We start from the raw sequence: 14,670 nt of genomic DNA, 5'->3' as shown, positions 1-14,670 counted from the left end.
ATGTCATATGATATATACAGAGAGAGTATATATAGAGAACAGGTGATATATATATATATATATATATATATACTATGCTCTGCATGTGTCATATATACTATGTATGTTATATATGGTATGTTATTATATATGTGTCATATATGATATATGTTATAGATGACACAAATACATTATCTATAAGCTATATATATATATATTTATATACCATATTCCATCTATATGACAAACATGTCAAATGACATATATGGATACATATGACATATATGGTATGTAGTATACATATATGACATAGAGAGTATAGTGTATATATGACATAGGAAATATAGTGTATACATAACATATAGGAAGGTTAGCATATATATGAGATAGAGCTAGAGTACAGTATATCTAGTTTACATAGCATTTGGAAGGTAGAAAATAAATCGGGCTTTAATCATCTAAACTAATAGCGCTTCTTTACAATGAAGCTTCTTCCGTATTGGTGTGGGGAATGATTGCATCACAGACTTTTTTAAAATTCGGCAAAGTGGCTGATGGTATGACAGGACCTTTCCCTAAACAATGACGGTTTTGAAGATGACAAAGGCTGGACTCTAAAACATGTGGCCGGCCATTTCCCTGCAGTGGCTGCTGTCTTGGGATCCCATCATTCCCTTAGATCCCCTTGCCATTGACCTGTCCCCCGCCTCTTCAGTCCTTCTCAGGTCCCACCCCCATCCCCACCTTCACTTTCACCTGATTATTCCCTGGCTGGTGCTCAGTAGTTTGGAAGCCTAACCCTCGTGACGTAATCAAGAGCTCCACTCTAATCCTCCTTCTGTTTACAAAGAGGAGGCCTAGGTGAGGGTCTCCATCGCTCTTCTCCCCGTAAGGCATCATTCCTCACCTTCACCCCTGAAGATCACAGAAAACAGCAGAGAATGGACTGACAAGCAAGATGAGTGCTTTCAGAAGCCCATTGATTCTGGAAGGATATGTGGACTCTCAGTTTGAGACAATGCTAATCTCGGGTTTCAGTGTAAAATTGTGCCCAGTAAATGGCAGGGTATTTAAGACTCTGTTTATCTCATGATTCCTGCCCCCCAGTAAGTACCCACTGAGGTTCACCCGCTTAGATGTCCCCATAATGGATGAGGAAAAGAATGGGAGCCAGCAGGAATCTGTAGCCTTGGGGAGAAGCTGGCCATCCCAGCTTTACAGGGACAAGGCAGGGGGACCACTAGAGTGAGTACTAGAGCAGAGTGGCAGGAAGCCTTGAAAAAGGTGTCCTTTCTCTTCCCAGGTTTGATCAGGCTTCTCATTGGTTGAGCACACCTGGCTCTAGCCAGCAAACAGGTAGCACTGGGACTGTGTGCAGGTGAGCATGCCACACAGTCAAGGTCACGACTGGGACAAATGGAAACCAGCCGGCTGCCTGCTTCTTCAGATAGCCAAGAGTTTAGCAGCTTCTACCCAGAAATCGGTAGCCTGTACTTGGGCACTGAGGGCAAGATGGTGGCCTCTTGTTCAGTGCTAGATCCTGAACTTGTTGAAGATGGCAGGCAGAGGCAGCAGCTCATGTCTGCTCTCATAGGGTCGCGCTCATACTCCGTGTCTTGTTCCTAGTCTATTAATGTTGAGTTTGTTTCCCTAGCCCTGGGCACTGAGGGAGTGACTGACAATCCAGGCCACAGATTGTCCTAAGGTTCCTGAGTTATCTCCATGTCAGTGACTAGAACTTTGTCTTGGGTTGTCCCTTTTAAAGCTAACCCCTCCTCAGTGCCTCAACTCTATTTTTTAACAGTCTTTGCCTTGGGGGCCAAGCTACTTTACAGCCATGCCTAGCCACGTGATCCCAGAAACTCCCTGTCTGGGATCCTGTCATTTCCCTGTGCCCCTCTCTTGAGCTTTTTATCCTGGGTTCCACTCTCCAGACCTGGGTTCCTGCTTGCATAACTATATCGGCATCGGACTACCTGACATCCAGAATTCATGGCTTGCTAAAGGTTAACCGAGGGGAGTGACAATTTTGGAAAGCTAAGTCGTGCTACTTTGGCCAGCCTTTGTGACATTTCTTAGAGCTTTGTGACGTCTCTCTTAGAGCCTATTAAATTATTAATTTAAACAAGGCCCCGTTTTCCTAAGTGCTCATAAAAGTATGTTTTACATTTACTTCTAATTTTAAAAGCCTAATAAATACCCATTTTCTTAATTAAGCTGTGGTGCATAGAGTAAAAATTATCCTGCAACCCGGGAAGCTTCAATTATATTTGTGGTTCTCAAACCCAGTGTCCAAATACAAAGTTGGGGTTTTATAGCTAATTGGTTGGGTTTGGCATCCACATGTGGCTCATAATTCATAAAGGACAATGGGAACAGGTATTTTACTAAGCTCGCCCAATGATCATTTATGGAATACTTACTTGTAATATGTTACTTGCCACTCTTTCCTGAGTGATAGATACTGACATCATCTTAGACCGTCATGGCTGACTTCATATACTAATGATATGTCTCGGGCATTTCAGTTTAAAAACATTGTTATTCTCGGGAAAGAACTAGTAGGTAACCATCCACCCATCCTCGAGACTGTGGGTTATCATTTACGGACAAGCAGTCAGGAATCCAGAGACTCGGGTAAAATAATGATACCAGCGATGGAAATGCTTGGAGCTGAGAGAAGATTCTGGCAATTAGTCAGGGCCCTGATTAATTATGTGCTAATTTTGTTTCATTGTTGGATAATAACTGTCGTGTGTTTATCCTTTAAGACTTGACAGTTTTTTTAGGGTGGAAAATAAATCTTTCGTTGTGTGTGCCCTACCGTGTAATTACTTAGAGGATAATGAGAGAGGCCCTGCACTGGTGTGATTGAGGAACCACCCAGGATCGAGGGCTGTTTTCAGGGCTGCTTCTCTGTGTGGCGTCTGCTTTACCCATCAGGCCTTGCGTAGGCTCCGGGTTGCCTTCAGGAAATGCTGCCGGCAGAGTCTGTGGCTTTCCAGTGTCTGACTCGGGAGACATCCTCTATGTACAGCAACGGGTGACTCATCTGAGGTGGCCTGGTCCGCAGAGGGGACAGACTTCCCTTCCATTGTTAGCTGAGCTCATCAGCCTTATAGAGAAGAGGGAAAAAAAAAAAAAAAAAGGCAGCATCTGCAAGATTCTCGGTTCCTTTATTTCTCCCAGGCAGAAGTAGTCGAGTCGGCTCGACACCCAGGGATCTTAAGGGGCAGGCAGCGAAGCAGATGGAGGGCGGATTTTCACTTTTAAGCCAGAGTGACCCCAGAGCATGGAAATGTCACGAGAGGCGGTACACACCGTGTTTGAGTCCCCAGCTCTTCATGTTGTGCTCCTCTTCAGTACTGGCTCCATTTTAGAAGACCATTTCATTTTGTTCCTAGAGGTCTCCAGCACCAAGGAGGCAACGCCACGACTGTTTGCTGCAGACAATGTCTAAAAGTTTCGAAGCCGAGACTGGGTGAACTCACTCCAACCGAAGAAAGGCAGTTAAGAATCATTGGCATCTTGATTCCACACCTGCGAGCATTGTCGTGACAGGCAGCAGTGAGACAGCTAGGTGCTAGACAGGCACTTGCTTAATCCCAGGACAAGGTCATGTTTAATGCTGTCAATAATAGGGTGAGAAGTGGGAATTGCTGTTCTCGGGTATAGGCAGTTTATAAGAAGCAACTTTCCCCAGGTCCTCAGCTACTAAGGAACAGAGCTGCCATGACACCCAGAACTGGAGTAAGAGAGCCAGGTCCTTGGGGACTAAACCCACCCACCCCTCCACACTAAGACTCTTTCAACATCTCTAAGGCAGGAATTTCTCGTTAACATACATGAAGTACTGACACATGTCATATGCAGTGGCACCTCAGAGTTTACCCAGAATGCATTGTGGGTAGAAGTAAGTATGGCTACATTTAGAAACCTTTTCCTCTTGAGACTGAGTCTATGTAACCCAGGCTTGCCTTCACCTCCTCATTGCCCTGTCTGTGTTTTCTGTGTGCTGAGATGGTGGTGATCATACGTGACCATGCCCAGCTCTTAGAGATTAATGCAAGTTGGCTGCGCTTGTCTTAGTTACTTTTTTATTACTGTGATAAAGCCCTGTGACCAAGGTAACTTACAGAAGAGTCTATTTAGGGGGTTTTAGAGAGGTAGTGTCTGTGACCGTCATGACTGGGGATATGGCAAGCATGGTGCTTGCTGGAGAAGTGCTGAGAGTGCACATGTTGCCCCATAGTAGGAGGTAGAGAGAGCAAACCCCTAACCCAGTGTCACACCTCATTTTAGCCAGGCCACACCTCCTAATCCTTCCCAAACTGTTCTACCAACTGGAGACCAGGTATTCAAATGTACGAGCCTATGGAGACTATTCTCATTCAAATCGTCCCAAGAGGCATCAGACTTTGGGTGACCTAACCAGTTTCTTTATGGTGTTGAAAAAGATGTTTTTCAAAACAAGGACAACTTTCTAAAGTGCACAGAGTTTTGAGACCATTTTAGAAGTTGTGTTTTTTTCATTTTGAAGATAGTCCCGTTGAAAAGCAACGTCAGCCGCCTCTCAGCCTTCTGGATGGCCGTTATACCAGCATCTCTTCCACAAAGTCAGACTTTCATTCAGTATGTTTACGATTTTCTTAGAAAATGAGTGTCTCCCTTTGAAAGTGACCCCAAAGACTCCTGAGAACATGAGGTGACATGCTTAAAACTCTCCTGGAGAAGGTGGAGAGATCAAGGGTGTGGTCACCTATTAGCTCCCGTGCAAGAGCAAGCAAGTAGCCCTTAGGTCAGGTGTGTACAGCCAGTTGAGTTTACAAAAGAAAATTGAATGCAAAAAAAAAAAGAATCTTATACTGCCTTAAGAAAGTGTGTGATCATGGTTGGCACATCCACAGCTATCCGCACTGGGTGCAGGCAGAGGGGCAGGGCTCAGCCCTGCCCTTCTGACTGCCCCTTGGGAGCATCACTGGGATGGCCATGTCTGATCAGTTTTCCTTTCGTTCCTTCTTGGTTTGCAGAATTGTCCCCATTTAACTTAAAGCTTTCTCTATCGGGTCAGAGGTGAATTCCTTCAGCAAGTCTGAACTTCCATGAGGATAGGATCTAGATATTAAACAAGACTTACATTTCTGAATTCAAAAGCAATTACACGTCTGTGGTGTCTTCTCTCACAGGCCTCTCCCCTCTGCTGATGGGAAGATAATGAAACCTGATATAACTGCCTCCGGCCCTGGAGACCATAAAGGATTGTTCATTCTGCTTTATGTGCCTGTGTTTCACCAGTGGCCAGTGCAGCCCTTTTGAGGAGCTCCTCGTTGCTCTTAAGTGCTTCATCTGTCCTTGCCTACCAGCCTACCCCTTTGATAGGAGCCTTTCTCTGAGTCCAGAAATACACTTGATCTGCTTCCATTGGCTGCTTCAAACCTAAGACACCTCTCATTTTCTTTGACATATATCTAAAAAAAACAGCACAGAACTAAAGTGACTAAACTGCCTTTTTTTTTTTTTAATCTCAGTATATTCCTTAGCACTGCCCAAAGCCTAAATCCCTTAGAAGGTATTAAGAGGAAGAAAATAATACCGTCAGATGGTCACAAGCACATGCAGAGAGACAGGTCTCTGTGTTTCCTGTCACAGCCCCCTAGGGCCACACAGGGGCCTCTTGGGGATGCTCTTTTCTCACCTCGTGGTTCTGCAAGCCAACAGCAGTACTTGGGTACGCGTGTAGAAGAACCAGTTACGGCTCTGTCTTAGGCATCCTGCATCAGAAGCCTCGGGGTTGGCAGCCAGCAGCAGTCTGTGTTGTAGCACATCCTCCACCTGATGTGGATGTGTGCAGCTCAAGGTTAAAAGTCGGACTCCGGTGGCTGGGTATAGTGCTTGGTGCACAGCTACCGTCCCAGCATCTGGGGTAGAGGCTGAGGCAGAAAGCATGCATACCAGAGCAGACTGGGCTACAGAGCAAGACTCTATCTCAAGGGGGAAAAGAACCACTACCTTATAGTATTCTCTGAGCGTCTGAGAGAGCGAGGAAGGGCCACTGTGCCCTCGGGGTTACAGAACGATAGCTCCTTCCAGCTTAAGAATAACGCTGGTAGTAATGGTAGGCACACATGCAGCTGTGCGGCACATGCAGGAGAGCGTTTCCTCTCCCCCCCCCCCCCATTCCAGGGTGCTGCTACCTGAGGGGAAAGGGCCAGCCCACACCTCTATCCTGTGACTTGGGAGTCCCTTAGTGTTGCATGTAGCTTTGTGCTACCCTGCTTTAGCTTCAGGAAGTGGCCTTGCCACCAGCCCCCTCCCAGCTTCCCTTGAATCCACTGATAAAACACACACACACACACACACACACACACACAGAGAGAGAGAGAGAGAGAGAGAGAGAGAGAGAGAGATGTTCATTTTCAATTTGCCTTCTTGGCACAGTTGTTGGGTGCTTCCATCCCCCGCATGGAAAACATGTCCTTATTGCTCTTAGCTCCGCTCCCCCCACCTCCCCTAACTGTAGTCGGTCAGTTGAATCTACTCCCTGCTACACATCTCTGACCACCCCCCTATAGAAGTGGCCACAGCCTATTATTGCTCCTCCTGAGACCTCACATGATTGCCTGGGTCTCCTCCGTCTCTCCTTCCTTGTGTCTCCCTTTTCCTCTAGGAACCCGACAGTCCCACCCAACCTTCCATCCAACAATAGGCCCATCCATGGTTTTCTTTACTGACAGATCAAGAACCACCTGGAGAACAGGACCTCGGCAACAGAACTACCCTGACATCTTAGCGACTGCCTGATATTCTAGAGCATAGGTCCAGTCATCCATAGGTGGAATTAGAGTGAAAATTCTGGTATGGCCTAGCTCCTGTCTCAACATCAGTGTCCTTAGCTGGGAGGTGGGTCTCTGAGAAACCAGGGTTGCAGCCTTAGCTCCCGCTCCCAACCAGCCACGCTGTAATTTTAATCTCTCCCCTCTTCTCTTAGCATGCTGCGAGGCTTTTCCAAGTAGGCTCATGGTATTTATAGAAAAGAAGTGTTTGCCTGTGAAAGTGTTAGCATGAGGTTACTGAGGTTAGGTTAGTGACCCTCTCTATCCCTTTATTCTTGGTACTATCGATGGGCATCACACTGCATTACAATCGCTACCCAGGTCAGAATCCATTGTAACAAGTCCTGCAGGTGGTCCTCTTTGCTGTAGTATTCTGCAATATCATATGTGGTTCTGAAGAGCGCTGGCAAGCTAATTTGGCCTTTTGGGGCATTTCATGGTACAAATACTTTGGTGAAACCATACTTTTTCTGTAAATATAACTTTAGTTGATCCATCCTCAGCAGGAAGTAGTAAGTGAGGCCTTCAGTGTTTCATAAGGTCTTTGGTGCCTGCTAAATTGCCCTTACTGGTTGCCATATATGGTTTTTCAGATGGCTGTTTGTTCCAGGAAGTTATCTCAATACCCTGGGCATTTGACCTTCAACTCCGTCCTTCCTTACAGAGGAAAGGTGCCAAACTCCAGGAGTCAGTGTGGAGTGGGTATTGGTAGCTAGCAGGTAGGAAGAAAGACTGCAATGCAGCCGTCGTAAGTGAGCCTGTCTGCTAGGGGTGAACTGCGGTGTCATAGAAAAGCCCACATGGTGTAGTCAGGAGAAGTTGGTCCTCGCTGCTACAGAAAGCATCCTGTTAGATTCTACTCCTTGGGATGCCACCCAGCTTGGAGATAATGCAATTCCCAGGAAAATGTCTCATGCTTCATCCATTTACCAGATACAGACCTGGCCCATGCACTGTGGTTTGCCACTGGCATGAGGATGTAGCCATGATCCAAGCAGGCCCAAGGTCTTGCAGGTCTGGAAGGGGGATGAGGCATGGGAGTAACATGTTGGGTGTGCTGCATGGTGCCAATTTCTAGAGAGAAGAATATGACAAAGGACTAATGTGGAGATGGGGGAGGGGGCTCAGAAGCACAGAAAGAAAGACATGACCTAAGACGGGGAGGCGAGGAAAAGACAGAGGAAGTCAGGCCTCAGCCACACTAGCATCTTGGAGGAAGACTGGTGACCAGAGGGAAGGGGACCAGGTTGAGACGGTGGCTGTAGTAGAGGTATGGGTGCGTGTGAGTTAATGAATTAATGCCATCCCAAATGAGCTTGCACGCCTACCGTGGAAACCAGAGATCTGAGTGATGCTGATGATAAAAGCCTTGCTCTTGTGGAGTTTACATCATCGTGTGGGAGAGAAAGCCATAATAAATAAAATAGGGAGAGCGTGAAACTCACATAAAATCATCTCAATGATACACGGTAACTGGATGCATCTGAAGTGCTCACTCCAGACCATGTAAGCACTTAATAAATCATAGCTATGAGTAGTGATCATCCAACATACTTTCTTGGTTTGGCATCTACGACAAATAGAAAAGTTTGCCCCTTTAATGTATCTTAGTTTACAATAAGAGTGTGGTGTGAAGTCAAGTAAATTGTGCCTTATGGAAGAAATGGCTTGACATGGGCGGGGGCGGGGCTGTGTGAACCCCTGAGCTGATGATGTAAAGTGTGTGTTAGGAGCTCTTCCAGTGGCCTTCTCGTCCTCTGTGAGGCTCTGGTGGAGAATGTCACTCTGGTATTGCTGCCAAGTGTTAGTGCAGGTCCCTAGAACGCTAGTCTTACTGGATCTGGGCTGCATCCTGAGTTCAAGTCAGAGCCCACCCGTGTGCTCGCACCTGCTCAGGCGTGTGTCTCCTGGAGAGCTTACAATGATAATTTAGTTACTTTGGGTGCAGACTGGCTACACTGAAGTACCCTTTCCATCCATACAGTTGGTTGCCACAGACACTCTCCCCGTTTGCCTTTCATTTGTCTTCTTGCTTTTCTGCGTCCAGGTCTTTGTGTAGCTACCTTCTGGCTTAGTGTATGTTTGGGTTTTTTGTTTTTTGTTTTTGTTTTTTGATTTTTGTTTTTTGTTTTTTCCTTTTCTGCCTCTCTCAGTCACGTTCTTCATGGTTCTGAGTAGGCAGGTCAAATTGCCATCAGTATGTCAAGGCCCTTTTGCCAAGTGTATATTGGAGACTAAGGATGAATACATCATCATTTTAAAAAATTACTAGACTGCTTGCTATATACATCCTAGACCCTTTATTTAAATGGGTTCTTATAGCAGAGGCCCAGTATAATGACAGACAAGGGCACTCAGGTGAAACAGGTGCATGGTCAGACCAGATTTAGGTCCTGACCTCAGCTACATTTGTGCTCTGTGACCTTGAATAAGATACCCAACATGCCCGCCCCTTCCTTATCAATAAAGATATTAGAGACCTCATCTAGGATGTGTGTATCTGAATGAGCTGCTCCACTCCAGGGCAGCCATGTTAGCACATCACAGTATTCTCCCTGAAAGGCTGCAGAGGTGTCCCTTACCTCTCCAGATGGGCACCTACTCTCAGTGCGAAGTCCTATGGTCAGAGCCTCTCAGAAGTAATGATGTCACACCAGGAAGCCCTAGGCAGGACCTTCTGCCATGCCACTGTTTCTTGGCAGCAGAGGTGTCATTGCATTTAGCCAGGTGTTAATTACTGTCTGGCTCCACCACCAGCAGGTGATCTTCTGGCCCAGCCAGCACTTCTGCAGGGACTTTCAGGCTCGCTACACCGCTGGTGTCCAACAGCGCTCAGCAGAGGGAGGGGAATTACGCCCATGGGGTTTCCTAACATTACCTCTGTGTAATGTGAGTACACAAGTGTATAAAAGTGTACAATGGGCTGTGCGAAAGATGTCCCAGGATAAGCCCAAAAGGAATTGGACAATGGGCTTGATAAGCCAGCCAAACTCCAGCCCTCTTTTCCCTTAACATTCTGTATTTCACAGGCTCCGCCCCCTGCTCTAGTCTATTTCAGGGATAGGCTGCCATCTTCCTCGAGTGTGATTGGTCTTGACAACTCTAAACAGTCTACCCATCATGCCTAGCCCTGCATATCTTTACTGCCCCTCCCAGCTTCTTCACCCGCCTCACCTAAGTTCCTTCATCTTACACAAATGACTCTTTGCATTTCCCTAGCTGCTTTCTCTTCCTATGCGGGGGTTCTCCGTCCAAGCCTGCAGTCCCTAAATGAACTCCTCTCGGGACAGGCTCCGTTCTGTTCCTTTCAACCAGTCCTTTGCTTCCTCGTCTTACCTGCTAGGATGTAGGACGAAGCTGAAGAGCTCTCTGACTATTTTTTCCTCTTCCTCCTGGGCATGGAGATCATCTTCCACAGCCCTGTACACGTTCAGCATGTGGCCACATGGCAGTGTTGCAGCCAGAGGATGTGAGCAGAGGAAACTTCTAGCCCATAAAACCTACATGCCGTGGTTTGAAGCGTGCATGTGTGTGCCACAATGCCAAGTGGCGTGTTTGGTTCCAAATCACCAGTATCTGTGATTGTCACTTCATTTGGAAATGGGATCTTTGCAAAACCAGATGAGGTCATACTGGATTAAGGTCTGCCCCGCTGCCATACTGTCATACAACAGTGTGAACCAACACCTTCCCTCCCTTTGCTTCTCTTTACCCTCTCGGTGGGTGGCCAGTGTATCTTTCCTGGACTTTGTATTTTAGCTTCATTTGCAGCTACGCATGTGGATCGTTCCTTATATTCATCTGGACAGTCTCCAAGACAAATGAGAAACCAAGCCCTTTAGTGACACTCTCCCCCCAACCCTGAATAAAGGCTAGCATCTTTAACCTTCTTTGTCTCCTGCTCTCTCCCTCTCCTGTCATTCTGTATCCTCACTCCCCATGTCCTAACAATACCAGACCACGCACTCAAATCTCCCGGGACTAAACTGCTACTTCACATTCTGAGCTGCGCTCTCCCCTCCTTATCCCTGAAGCCCACCTTGGGATGCCACCCAGAAAATTAAACAGAAGAATCACCTCTTCTTTGAGGTCTTTCCTGACTCCCCGGTGCCATCCCAGACAGACCCCGTTCACTGGTGCCTCCCTGCGCCTGGTGCCCAGGGCCTGCTTTACTACCCCCTCCCTTTCATGCTTGGTATAATTGGGTCTCTCTCTTTCTTCCCTAATGGGCACCGACTCATTTGTGGCAGGAATCAAATCTCACTTTATATCCCCTCAAAGCTCTTCCAAGGGTAGGCTCAACTCCTCTCAAAATTGCTTGCAGCCAGTATTCCTCCTGAAAAAGTTTGTGACAGTCTCGATGCCGTGTCAGATTTGCCTGTGGCCTTAAAGGGGGCTTGGAGAAGTTTGACTTGAGACCACACTGTTTAGAAAAGACGCACAAAGGCCTGGAACGTTGCAGAGATGGTTAATTATCAGTAGTCGCAGGTCCAGTCTACCCTAACACACTCTGTCATGTCTGACTCCAGATGCCACCTGGAGTACAGTGTTTCTTGTTACCTCTGTCTCATCTCCTTTGGTCCAATACCAACATCTCTCTGCCGAACTCCAACAGACGCTCTGGTCTCTTGCTTCAGCTCTATCTGGCACCAGCCTGGTTTCTACTCACCACAAGGATAACCTTTGAAAAAAAAAAAGATAAAACTCCCTTCCGCAAACCCTCCAGAATTGGTTGTTGAAGTCGTCTGAACTCTTAAAAGAACATTCATGATCCTTCAGGACCCTCCCAACTGGCCCCAGCCCTCCTCTCTGACTCCTTCTACCTGTCCTGCCCTCACTGCTGAACCACACAGGGTTTGCCCAGCTCCTCTCACACGCTGGATGCCCCCCCACTGTTCAGCCCCCCCCCACACAAATACCTATGCCTGAACAGCACCCCTTTGGCTTTCTGGGGTTCCCCTGCCAGTGTTTGGCCTCAGCATGACTGGGCCCCCCCAAGATCTCCTCATTGAAGCTTCCTGCTGACCTCCCTAGACAGGCACACCTCTCCCCTGGGTTATGAAGAAATGCCTGGCAAACATTAGCATTTATGGATTATTTACCACTGGAAAGGACACGAGGGAAAGGTCTCAGAAGTCCTAAGTGGGTAAAATTGTTGATGTGACCCTTCCATCACGCTCAGGGTCCCGTGGATCTAATTTGACTGCGTTTTTATGGTTAAAATTTTCAAATTGCTCTGAAGGCTTGAGCCCTCCATAGGCACAAAGTGTTTTTGCTCGGTGTTTCAGTAGCTGTGGCCCAGTGTTTCAGAGAGATTTGCTTCAGATCGGCGGCTTGGCTCTGTCTGGCAACTGAAGCGGTGATCTCCACTTCTAATTTAGGGCATACCTAAATGTGCAGCACGTCTCCCCTTAGCGATGTAGGACATGAGCCAGGGGACGTTGGTGTCCCCCGACAGTGCCTCTGCACATGTTGGCCCCAGCGTCAGTGGTCTCTCTGGGTAAGCGTCCTCTCTCTCCTTCTGGGTCACTCACATCTGTTCTCATTTCAGTATTTTTGTCCCTGGTAATTGTCTGAATGGAAATTCACCAGTTCCACATTTCCAGCATTACAGAAGCAAGGCTACTTAGCTGCAAGGAATATATTCCAAGCTTCCCAGTGGATGTCTGAGACCTGGGCCCTGCAGGGCCCTGTGTGTTCTGTTTCCTATATTTTGTACCTATGAGACGTGTTAATTTATAAGTTGGGCAGAGTATAAAATCAACTGGGATGGAAATAATTTCAATGGTATGCTTTTTAATACTCATTATTTAAATTTTTTGAATGGTTTGTTTCTGGAACTTTGTGTTTGATAACTTAGATGGTGACTGTCCTTGGGTATCTGAAATGACATAGAAAGCAGACAGCTGTATTAGATTGGGAGCTGCCATGTTCACCCTTAGCAAGAGGCAGACCAGGTGCAAAAGAAAAGATGGCAGTTAGGCTGGCCTTCCTGAGAGGAAGCCGAATGAATGTATCTGTGGCATTGGTCAGTTGTGGGTCCTCTAAAAGTCACTCGGAATGCTCAAAGACAGCTGGGAGTGTGGGTGAGAAAGGATGGTCCACCATGAGCAGGGGCAAGCTTAGGAGAATGAGACAAAATCCGTGAGAAGCCTAGCTCAGCCTTCCGTCTGGCCCAAGCACTGACCTCCCCACGTCCTGGCTTCTTCATGCCGGAAATGAAACTCGGCCACTAATGAGATTAAAAGGCTGAAGGGTGGCTGTGAAGAAATGTCATTTACCTCCGCTCTGAGTTATGCACCTCTCGTTAATGTTTAATGATCTGTGATGGGTTTTTGGAGTCACCGTAGCAATTTGAACTTTCTGTACCTGACAAGTGTTCTCTCTAATTATCCACAGAGAGCGGTGGGAAGAACGGTGGGAAGAACGAGCCGAGCTGTTGAGAGGTTGTAGCAATTTGTGTGATACTTTCCCGGTTGTAACAATGTGTGTTATATTCTTTGCCTGCTTTGTCAAGAACTGAACTATTAGTTCTTACCTTGAAAAGCACACTCAAAGCAGGTGGAGACAACCCCTGTTCCCAGCACTGTCCGGCTCATGCCTCCTGCCTCACCTCCGTGCCCCACCTCCACGAAGCGTTCAGTCCTGGGCCAGAACTGATTCACTGGACCTAGGTACTGTGCCATGCAGGGTTAGGGTTCTACGGAAGAGGAAGATTGAGCCCTTATAATGTCTCTATTTTTGCATATAGCACATGTATATGTGCTATAGACATGTTGCATATGTGTAAATAATGTTACTTATAACACATATATGGTTACATATAGCACATATATGGTTACATATAGTATGCATGTATATATAGCATATGTGTATATATGTATATATATGTATATATATTTATAACATATAACACTTATGTGTATGTATAGTGTTACATAGAGCCCACATTGTTATGCGTGCTCTTTTTGACTTCTATGGAGTCAGTAATTGAATGACTGGCCAGGCCTGAGCAAGGGTGAGTCTTGTGTGTCCACTGGTTTGTGACTTCCTGACACTGGGGCAGCAGTTTGACTGACAGGAGCCCAGAAGGTGGTAGGAAGGTCTTGTCTGCCAAGCCCTCATCACTTGTTTGGTTCATGCAGGCATAGCTTTAGCTACATAGTTCTGAGGCCCTTTGAGTAACCCAATGTGACCACCACACACAGGCCAACGACCAACCTGTATAAACACCCACCTGACCACCACCCACGATAGAAACTCTCTAGAGAGCTTCTCTGGGAAGCCAAACACTGGTGGGAAACACTGCTGGCACTCAGTCGACTCTAAAGCAGTGACTTTTGGCATAGCCCTGAGCAGTGTAATCAGGGCAGGAACTGTGGCATAGGATTCCAACTGGACCCACGGGAGCCCTCGCCTGCCTGCTTCTCTGGGCCAGCTCCAGTATCAGGTCCCAGGAGTGAGTTCCTCTGACAGAAGCCACACCCATTGCTTCATACCACACTGCAGTCCGTCGTGGTCCCTAAATTCCAGAGTCCTTGCTTTATTATGAGCTGTGGCTAAAATTAAAGAGAATAATATCCACGGGTGTAGCGGCCTGTGAAGGAGACGACAACCAACATTCCTCCTTTGTATTGTGCATTGTACATGCCTTCTCAACAGTGCGTCTCTCCTGACGCACAGGATGCCAGATGCTTGAGGGTCTTTTAGGGGAGTTCTCTATACCCTATCTAGCGACATGCAAAGTTTGAGATGGGAGTATCTCCACCTGGTACTTACTGGCAGTGTTCAGAGATCTCTGCCCTAACTATAGAAGCCAAAACTCAAGTGTTCAAGGTGGGAGTATTTTTAATTCTAA

At 46.9% G+C, this 14,670-nt stretch overlaps 1 protein-coding gene across 1 annotated transcript in view; it reads left to right on the top strand.

Annotated features, from left to right (window-relative positions):
• The window catches only part of Ppm1h (protein phosphatase, Mg2+/Mn2+ dependent 1H), a 255,215-nt gene that overhangs the window by 135,210 nt on the left and 105,335 nt on the right, over positions 1-14,670 (top strand). The window lies entirely within an intron of this gene.

Source organism: Mus pahari, chromosome 9 (assembly GCF_900095145.1).
Source record: "Mus pahari chromosome 9, PAHARI_EIJ_v1.1, whole genome shotgun sequence".
Lineage (NCBI taxonomy): Eukaryota > Metazoa > Chordata > Mammalia > Rodentia > Muridae > Mus > Mus pahari.
Note: the sequence above shows the minus strand (reverse complement) of the source record. Positions and strands in the feature narration are given on the sequence as shown.